Below are 10,546 nucleotides of genomic sequence, written 5' to 3' on the forward strand. Positions count from 1 at the left end.
AGATTCACTAAGAAATTTCATAGCTTGTTGAGCATCTGAATCTGAATCTCCATCATGATTCTTGTAAATTTTACCTTGATCAATGGTATCTATATCAACTAAACCACGCAAATTTTCATTACCTTGCGCACCCAAGACATTTTGATGCAACACATCAATACTCACATCATTCTCATCAACAGTGGTTTTCAAACAATCAACAAATCCTAAAAGAGGATTATTATCAACACATGTAGCATTTTCACATTCAACTGATTCCTTTCTTAAATCTTCATTCTGAGACTTATTCCCCGTGTGTTTATGCTTCTCCTTAGATACTCTTTTCTCTTGATCCACTTTAACAAGTTTACAAGACGAAAAACTATGACCAATGTTATGACAATGCGAACAGAAATAGGAAGAAGTTTTCATAATAGCCCCCACTTAATCAATGAGTGTTAAATAATTTAATTTTTCACATTATCATCCCATTATAATAACTCGGTATTTTTATTTTTCTATTTTAAATTATTAATTTTATATAATCAATAAAATAAATATTTTAAATAAATTATAAAAAATTGACTCTTATTTTCACATTTCTATTCATTTTCTTTTGATTTTTACAAGCACAAATAAACCATTTTTATATTTTTGTTTGTATCAATACAAAGGACTTCTCTCTTATTAGTTTTTTCTCCATTATTGATCTCTTAAAAAATAAATGTTTTTTTTTTTTTTTACTTTTTTAGTAAAAAATTATTTTAAGAGGTAAAATTTTAATTTTTAATCTTTATTCTTTATAATTTTTTTTATTGTTGCAATAAGAGTAAAAAATATATTATTGCCATATTGAGTTTGAGATTGTGTTAATGGTAGAAATTTAGTATTATTATAGTTTTTTAGTTTTGGTTTGAAAACTTCAATATAAATTTATATTTTTGAAGATAAAATCTTATATTTAATTATTAATATATAATGTATGTATATTGACCCCACTACTCAAAAATTATGGCTCCGTCACTTTATGCACAAGTAGAACATATTGCAAGATCAATTTATTTGTTAATAAGATTATTAAATAAAAAGAAAACATACTTAATTTTATAATTCATTTATTGTAAATTAATATCGTTTTTAAAATAAATCAAATATATTATGAGAATTCTATATTAAATAAATTTAAGTTTCAAGTAAATTTGTAAAATTCATGTATATTAAAGCACATATTTTTCCTACTTTTGACAAATTTTTATCAAAATTAAAGAAAAAAAATACACATATATATAAAAGCTTGAAAAAAAAACACACACATATATAGTTGATAATATAAACTAAATCATGCTTCAAATTGCCTTCCTTTTAGAATTTGATATTTGAAGTTATCTACAAAATCTAATGAGTAGTCATACACTTTTGATTGGATAAGCAAGGACTCTCAAGTTCGAGTAACACTAGCCTACAAAGTTTGTATCTCTATCAGAAAGCATTACAGAGAAGAGGTACTTTATGATGTGTTTGATATGGATGTTTGTCATATTTTACTTGGTAGACCTTAGAAGTTTGATAATGATCATATCGCTTATTGAGGATGAGATAATGTAATGATGTTTACATCGGGCATACATAAAATTGTCATGCCTCCTGTTTTGCACTTTGATAATGATTTAGGAAGAAAGAAGTATAGTTTCTTGGTGCAGGTTTGGCGTCCGTTGTTATAATGACTTTTATTATACGTTTTTGGATAGTGAATCAACTCTAACTCATTATTCCGTCTCTCAATGATATATGAGCCTTTTAAGCCATTCAAGTTTTCTTTTAGGTCTGAATACAATATTTTAGTATTTTCTGCAATTTTCTATTTTATTTTTGTTTTGGATTAAAATCACATTAGAGTTTCTTTTTATATGTTTAAACATCTTTGAGTGTGACTGTAAAAGTTATCTTTGATCACAATAAAATTCAAGTATTTTCTCTATTTGATGAATTCTAAAACTTTATCAGACACGTTTGTCGCTTGCAATCTTGTATTTTTATTCTAAACTTAGTGATTGCTAATTCTTTGTGATTCCGACCGCGTCAAAAAATAGAAGTTATTTTTTGAAAGTTTTTGAGTTTATTTTAGTTTTTTTAAGGGCACACAAGTTTACTCTTGTTCACTTAAAACCCATCTAACAAAAACTTGTCTTCAACCTAACTACTAAAGTTATTTTTATAGGTGGGCGCAATTGTAACTATTGTGTGATTCACAAGAATTTGATGTCATAAAGGGCACCTCCTAAAATAAGAAATAATTAGATAATTGAAATAGTCTTTGTTTCCTTATCGTTTTTTTAGAGTACAAATTAAAATAGAAATGTAAAATATATGAAATTAGAAGAATAAAACTATAAATTATAAAGTGTGCATACAATAAAAAAATGACAACTTATGAGGTATTATTTCATAAAGTATATTAGACATTTATTTTTCAAAACGATTTCTTGATCTCCTTAATGTGACATTCATTTTTTCAAAACTCTAATGGGCTTGGTACTCATAGAATCAATCAACGAACAAAACCACGACACACATTATCAATGCAAATAAAATACATGGTGTCCGTCTCATAAATGAGACAATTGAGATTCCTTTTGCATTTTATATCTTCCCCTGTAATTAAAAAAGATGATAAAACAATCGTAAAAAATATGATAACAGATGGCTTAAATAGTCAGTTGGTCCCTGTAAGTTAGCGTGTTTTTGATTTTCGTCCCTGTATCTTTTTTTTTCTTGGGAATAATCCCTCAATGTTAAAATCTTTTTGGTTTTAGTAATTTTCCTGCGGATTTTAGATTTAGGGACTAAATTCAAAAAAAATCAATATTTAAGAACTTTATTCAAAAAAAAAAAAAATACATGAACGAAAACCAAAAACACGCTAACTTACATGAACCAAATGACTATTTAAGCCATAACAGATTGTATGAAAACTACGAATTAAAGAAACCTTTTGAAAAAATGAAAAAAATAACTTACCAACAATATGCGTCATTGAAAGAAATAAGGAAAAGTATAGAATCAAAGTATAATAAAATTTGAGAATTTCAACCATATTTTTTATACCTTGCATGTAAGAAATAGAATGTAGTTTTATATCTTTATAGCGTTAGTTTATTATTTATTAAGTATCTCTTAAGTATATTAGTGTGTTGTGTTTATCTCTTTAACTTGTCTAGCAAAGAGGTCAAATAATAATAAAGGGACAATTATCTTTTTATATCTTGGTAAAGTTATATGTTGCAATAATGTATTGTTGGGGCAATAGATATTTATGCACAAGTAGAACATATTGAAAGATCAATTTATTTGTTAATAAAATTATTATTAAATAAAAAAGAAAGCATACTTAATTTTATAATGACATGATTATTCTATATTATAATTCACTTATTGTAAATCAATATCGTTTTTTTGAAATAAATCAAATGTATTATGGAATCCTATATTAAATAAATTTAAGTTTTAAGTAAATTTACAAAGTGCATGAGTATTAAATAACATATTTGTTCTACTTTTGACAAATTTGTATCAAAATTAAAGAAAAAAAATGCTTATATATAAGACTGTTTTATCAAATGCTAATAAGGGTTGAAAAAAGACTTATACCTTGTGTCAATGGATCATACCTTATATATATATATATATATATATATATATATATATATATATATATATATATATATATATATATATATATATATATATATATATATATATATATATATATATAAAATTTTGATAAAAATTTGTCAAAAATAGAAAAGATATATTATTTAATACGCATGCACTTTGTAAATTTACTTGAAACTTAAATTTATTTAATATAGGATTCCATAATACATTTTATTTATTTTAAAAATCGATATTGATATACAATAAGTGATTCATAATATAGAATAATCATGTATATGTAAAATCTTGAAAACAAAACTACACAAGATTCAAACAAGGAGTAGGAACTCCCAATAAGTCATCATTCTCGAGAAATCTCAAAATAGTTAATAAAAAAACTAAATCATGCTCCAAATTTTCTTCCTTTTAGAAGTTTATACTTGGGTAAGCAAGGGCTCTCAAGTTCGAGTAACACTAGCTTGTAAAGTTCGTATCTCCATAAGAAAGCATTACAAAAAGAGGCACTTTGTGATGCGTTTGATATGGATGTTTATCATATTTTACTTGGTACGTCATGGAAGTTTTATAATGATAACACTTATTGAGGATGAAATAACATGATGATGTTTGCATCGGACACCCATACAATTTCCATGCCTCCTGTTTTGCATTTTGATAAGATTCAAGAGGAAAGAAGTCTAGTTTCTTGGGGATGACGTAGAGTGAAAAGGAGCTTGATGAGTTTGTTAAATAAACTGATTTTTTATGTTCATTGGTAATTAAATGGTTAATGAGTGTTGTAAACGAGGAAACAACAATTCCAGAAGAAATGCAAGGGATCCTAGAGGAATTCGAATGTTGACTGCAAATGAACTACCAAATGATTTGCCTCCTATGCGAGATAAATGTAGGAAAGTTACAGTTTTCCTTGCGGGAGAAAATGTGATGGTGTTTTTGCGTAAGGAGAGACTTCTACTTTGTACTTACATCAAGCTGCAGTCACGTAGGTATGGCCCGCTCAAAGTGACCCAAAAGATAATTGATAATGCTTATATGGTAACTCTCCCGAATTTCATGAATATGTTCAATACTTTCAATGTTGTTGACATTCATGAGTATAAAGAAGATGAAGCTCTTTATCAAGAAGAGAACTCAAGGTCGAGTTCTTCAAAGATGGAGGATATTGATGTAGAAAGGCTGGTTGCGCGTATCAAAGAAAAAGTCAACCATCGAAAATGTTTGGCAGGAATTGTGCAGGTTTGGCGTCCGATATTGTAATGATTACAATATATTAACCTTTTTAGGAATCGACTCCAACTCATTGCTTTTCCTTGCAGTGATATATGAGCCTTTTAAGCTATCGAGTTTGCTTCAGGCCTAAGTACAATATTTTAGTATTTTCAGCAATTTTTTATTTTATTTTTGTTTTGGATTAAAATTCCATTAAGGTTTCTTTTTCTGTTTTGGATTAAAATCCCATTGGAATTTGTTTTTATGTATTTAAACACCTTAGAGTGTGATCGCCAAGGTTATCTTTAATCATAATAAAATTCAAGTATTTCCTCTATCTGGTGGATTCAAAAGCTTTATGTGATATGTTTATCGCTTGCAAACTTGTGTTTTCATTATAGGCTTAATGCTTGCCAATCCTTTGTGATCCCGACTGTGTCCAAAAACAAGAAGTTATTTTTTTAAATTTTTTTGAGTTTATTTTAGTTTTTTCAAGGGCACACAAGTTTACTCTTTGTCACTTAAAATCCATCAAACAAAAACTTGTCTTTAACCTAGCTACTAAAGTTATTTTTATAGGTGAGCACAATTGTAAATATTTTATATTTCACAAGAATTGGATGTCAAAAATGCACCTTCAAATATAAGAAATAATTAGATAATTGAAATAATATTTGTTTCGTCATCGTCTTTTTAGGTTATTATTGAGGAGTTATTGAAGAGTAATTCAATATTTAGAAGATGAGCATCAGAAGTTCTGATGTGGGCTGATCTTCTGATGGTTACTCAAAAGATAGTGTTGACCAGAAGATAATACCTTCTGGGTCCTGATAGCATAGCTGTTTAGTAGTAAGGGTACTTTAGTATTTTGTAGTATTGTACTGTTTGTACCTTAAACTTGTTCACTAAGTTTAGTCAGTTAGGGCTTAGGTGGCAATTTTCTTTTGTATAAATAGCCTTGTAGTAGCTATCATTTATAATCAACAACAACGCAAGTAGAATATACAAATTTATTCTCTCATTAATCTTTGCACCGTTATTCCTTTTGTTCATTCTCTTTGTCATTATCTTTATTCATTGTGCACCAATAATTGGTATCTAGAGCTCCGGTTCCAAACACAGGGAAACACGAGTGAACGTGAGTTTGTGTGACTGTGTGATTGATTTTGTTTATGGGAAACAAAGTTGTGTTGAATCACATTTTCTCTTGGTTGTTTGTGGGTTGGGAAACACTGTGTGAGTGTGAGTGAAATCTTTTTGTCTGCACAAGTTTAAAGATGAGTGGAAGCAACTTGAATACCAAACTTCCAGTTCCTGATGGTTAAAACTGGAATAGATGGATGATTCAAATGCGTGTATTATTTGGTGCTTAAGATGTTCTAGATCTTGTCACTGGAGGATATGTTCCGGTTGCAGCGGATGCAACGGAAGAACAAAGAGAAGCGCAGAGAGAGACGAAGAAGAGAGATCAAAAGGCGTTGTTCTTCATCCATCAGTGTGTGGATGTGAATGTGTTTGAGAAGATTGCTGATTCTATGACGTCAAAGGAGGCATGGGATATACTGGTCAGGTGTTACAGTGGTGACGCATCAGTGAAGAAGGTGAAGCTTCAATCCCTGAGAAAGCAATATGAGAATCTCAACATGAAGAACAATGAGAAAGTCTCTGAGTACATCTCTAGAGTAATTTTGATCACTAATGAGATGAAGGTTTGTGGAGAAACCCGTTCTGAACAAGTAATCATAGAGAAGATATTGAGGTCACTTACTCCTCAATTTGATTATATTGTTGTATCTATTGAACATTCTAAAGATCTGGAAACCATGAGAATAGAAGAGTTGCAAAGCAGTTTAGAAGCACAAGAGTTGCGTATGACTGAGACAACTTATGAGAGAGAAGTTGAGCAAGCTCTGAAGGATTCTTTTGTCAAGAAGGACCAGAAGCATAGACGTGGTGATAGATTCCAGAAGGAAGCCTCAACTTCTGATGAGAAGAGATATTAGAAGGGAAAGGATAAGAAGAAAGTTCAATGTTACTGTTGCAAACAGTTTGGCCATTTTGCTAGAGACTGTTTGGCAAACAAAGGAAGGAGATCAGAAAAAGCAAATATAGCCAGAGGAGTTTCAGATGATGAACCTGTGCTATTGATGGCTTCAGAGTCTGACAGAAGATGTTCGTCAGAGTGGTGGTATATGGACACTGGCTGTTCAAATCACTTGACTGGAAACAAACAATGGCTGATAGATTTTGACTCTGAAAGGAGGACAAAAATCAGATGTGCTGATGATAAGTACCTTTATGCAGAAGGAATGGGAAATGTCAAAGTCAGAGTGAAGAATGGGAAGAATGTTTTGATCAAAGACGTTTGGTATGTTCCTGGAATTAGAAGCAATCTGATGAGTGTAGGTCAGCTCATTGAGAAAGGTTTCTCAGTTGTTATGAAGAACAACCTCTTGAAGTTGTATGATTCCAATCAGAAGTTGATTATGCAATCTGAACAGGGAAGCAACAGAACATTCAAGGTGAATGTAGAAACAGCTGAAACAGAGTGTCTGAGTGCAGAAGGCTCAGAAGGTGATAGTAAGCTGTGGCATAAGAGGTTGGGGCATCTGAACTATAGAAGTCTGGGACATCTAAGTTCCAAGAAGCTTGTACATGGAATTCCAAAGATTGTGAAGCCTGAGAAGTCATGTGAGGTATGCATGAAAGACAAACAACCCAGATTGCCATTTGTATCAGAAGTTGCTCCAAGAGCAAAGCATGCTCTGGGAGTAGTGCACTCTGATGTGTGTGGACCATTTCCAGAACCTTCACTTGGAGGAAATAGGTATTTTGTGTCTTTTGTGGATGAGTTCACAAGAATGACGTGGGTAACACTTATCAAGTTTAAAACTGAGGTGTTCACAGAATTCCAGAAGTTCAAGGTGGAGGCTGAGAAGCAGAGTGGTCAGAAGATAAAGATTCTCAGAATGGATGGTGGAGGTGAGTATAACTCCACAAAATTCCAGAAGTTCTGTGATGATAATGAAATTGAGCATGAGGTTACTGCTCCTTATACTCTTCAACACAATGGTCTTGTTGAACATAGAAACCGTACTTTGCTTGATATGACGAGAAGTATACTAAAAGAGAAGAAGCTTCCTCACAACCTCTGGGGAGAAGCTGTTGCTACTGCAGCATATGTGCTTAACAGGTGTCCAACGAAGAGGCTAAAGGAAATTGTTCCTTTAGAGAAGTTGACTAAGGAGAAGCAAAGTGTTAGTCATATGAAGGTTTTTGGTTCTGTGTGTTACAAACACGTTCCAGAAGCTAGAAGGAAGAAGCTGGATGATAGGAGTACAGTGATGTTATTGGTGGGGTACCATAGTACAGGTGCATACAAGCTCTATTGTCCAGAGACTAACAAAGTTGAAGTCAACAGAGATGTCATTGTGAAAGAATCAGAAGTTTGGGATTGGAGAGAGTCTCAACCAACTTCTGATGTAGAGATAACTTTTGAAGAAGAATTAGAATCATAAGATGAAGAATCTTCTGAAGATGAGTCAGATGGTGAATCTGATTCTGATCCAGATTCTGATGATGATCTAGAGTCTGGTAGTAGTCATGATTATAGAAGGGAAAACTCTAAAGACGTATAGTCTGGAGGACAAGCTTCTGGAGATGATCATGAAGGTGGTGACTCTGGAGTAGCTGACTCTGAAGTAGCTCAAAGGCCACAAAGAGTCAGAACTATACCTAGAAGGTTTGCAGATTATGACATGTTGCAAGACACAGAAGTTGACTCAGAAGGAGATGTCATTCAGTGTGCCATGTTAGTAGATTCTGAACCAGGGGGTATTGAAGAAGCGCTCAAGAAGAAAGTCTGGCTGTATGCCATGAAAGAAGAACTTGAGGCTATAGAAAGAAACAAGACTTGGAAGCTGACAAAACTTCCAAAGAAGAAGAAAGCAATCAACGTCAGATGTGTTTTCAAGGTAAATTTGAAGCCAGATGGATCAGTTGGCAAACAAAAAGCGAGGCTAGTGGAAAGAGGTTTTCTTCAGAAACCTGGGCTAGATTACTTTGAGGCGTTTTCTCTTGTAGCTAGACATGAAACAGAGGTTGGTCCTTGATGCATCTGGATGTAAAGTCTGCATTACTGAACGGTCCATTACAAGAGGAGGTATACGTGTCACAACCCCCTGGCTTTATGAAAAAGAATCAGGAAGGGATGGTGTACAAATTACACAAAGCTCTGTATGGATTGAAGCAAGCGCCCAAAGCTTGGAATTTGAAGATTGATTCATTTTTCAAGAAGCAAGGGTTTCAAAAGTGTGAGATGGAATATGGAGTTTATGTGCAACATTCTGGAAGCAATATGATTCTTTTATGTCTTTATGTTGATGACATATTACTTATAGGGAGTTGTCCAGAAGATATGATGAAGTTCAAGAAGGTGCTGATGAATGAGTTTGAGATTACAGACCTTGGGAAAATGTCATATTTTCTAGGGATGGAGATTCTGTACTCAGAAAATGGTATCATTCTGCATCAGCTGAAGTATGAGTTAGAACTTCTGAAGAAATTCAAGCTGGAGAATTGCAAAGCTGCTGTTACACCGTCAGAAACGAATCAGAAGTTGGACTCTGACTCTGAAGGTGAAGATGTTGATGCTACAATCTTCAAACAGCAGGTGGGTTCTCTGAGGTATTTGTGTAATACCAGACCTGATATATGCTATGTAGTTGGATTGGTTAGTAGGTTCATGAGTAAACCTAAGTGGTCCCATTACCAAACTGCTATTAGAATCTTGAGGTATGTCAAGGAAACTCTGAAGTTTGGCATATTGTTTCCTTCTGAGAGAAAGAAAGAATCAGAATTATTGAGTTACTCTAACTCTGATTGGTGTGGAGACAGAGTTGATAGAAGGAGTACTTTTGGATATTTGTTTATGTTTCTAGGAGGTCCTATTTATTGGAGTTCCAAGAAGCAAGTTGTTGTTGCTCTATCAACCTGTGAAGCTGAGTACATTGCAGGAGCTGTAGCTGCATGTCAAGATGTGTGGCTTCTGAACTTATTAGAAGATCTGAAGATTAAAGTGAAGAAGCCTCTGAAGCTGATGATTGATAACAAGTCTGCAATCAATCTTGCCAAGAATCCGGTGTTACACGGAAGAAGCAAGCATATTGAGACTAAGTATCATTTCTTGAGAAGCCAAGTCCAGAATGGAACATTAGAAGTTGTGCACTGTAGCACCCAGAAGCAGATGGCAGATGTTCTGACGAAGGCGATCAAGACGGATCAATTTCTGCTCTTAAGGAATGGAATTGACGTTGTCAGCTTTGATTGAAGAATATGAATTAAGGGATGGTATTGAAGAGTAATTCAATATTCAGAAGATGAGCATCAGAAGTTCTGATGTGGGCTGATCTTCTGATGGTTACTCAGAAGATAGTGTTGACCAGAAGATGATACCTTCTGGGTCCTGATAGCGTAGCTGTTTAGTAGTAAAGGTACTTTAGTATTTTGTAGTATTGTACTGTTTGTACCTTAAACTTGTTCACTAAGTTTAGTTTAGTCTGTTAGGGCTTAGGTGACAATTTTCTTTTGTATAAATAGCCTTGTAGTAGCTATCATTTATAATCAACAACAACGCAAGTAGAATATACAAATTTATTCTCTCATTAATCTTTGCGCCGTTATT

This window comes from Vicia villosa, linkage group LG1 (assembly GCF_029867415.1).
Source record: "Vicia villosa cultivar HV-30 ecotype Madison, WI linkage group LG1, Vvil1.0, whole genome shotgun sequence".
NCBI classification, from domain to species: Eukaryota; Viridiplantae; Streptophyta; class Magnoliopsida; order Fabales; family Fabaceae; genus Vicia; species Vicia villosa.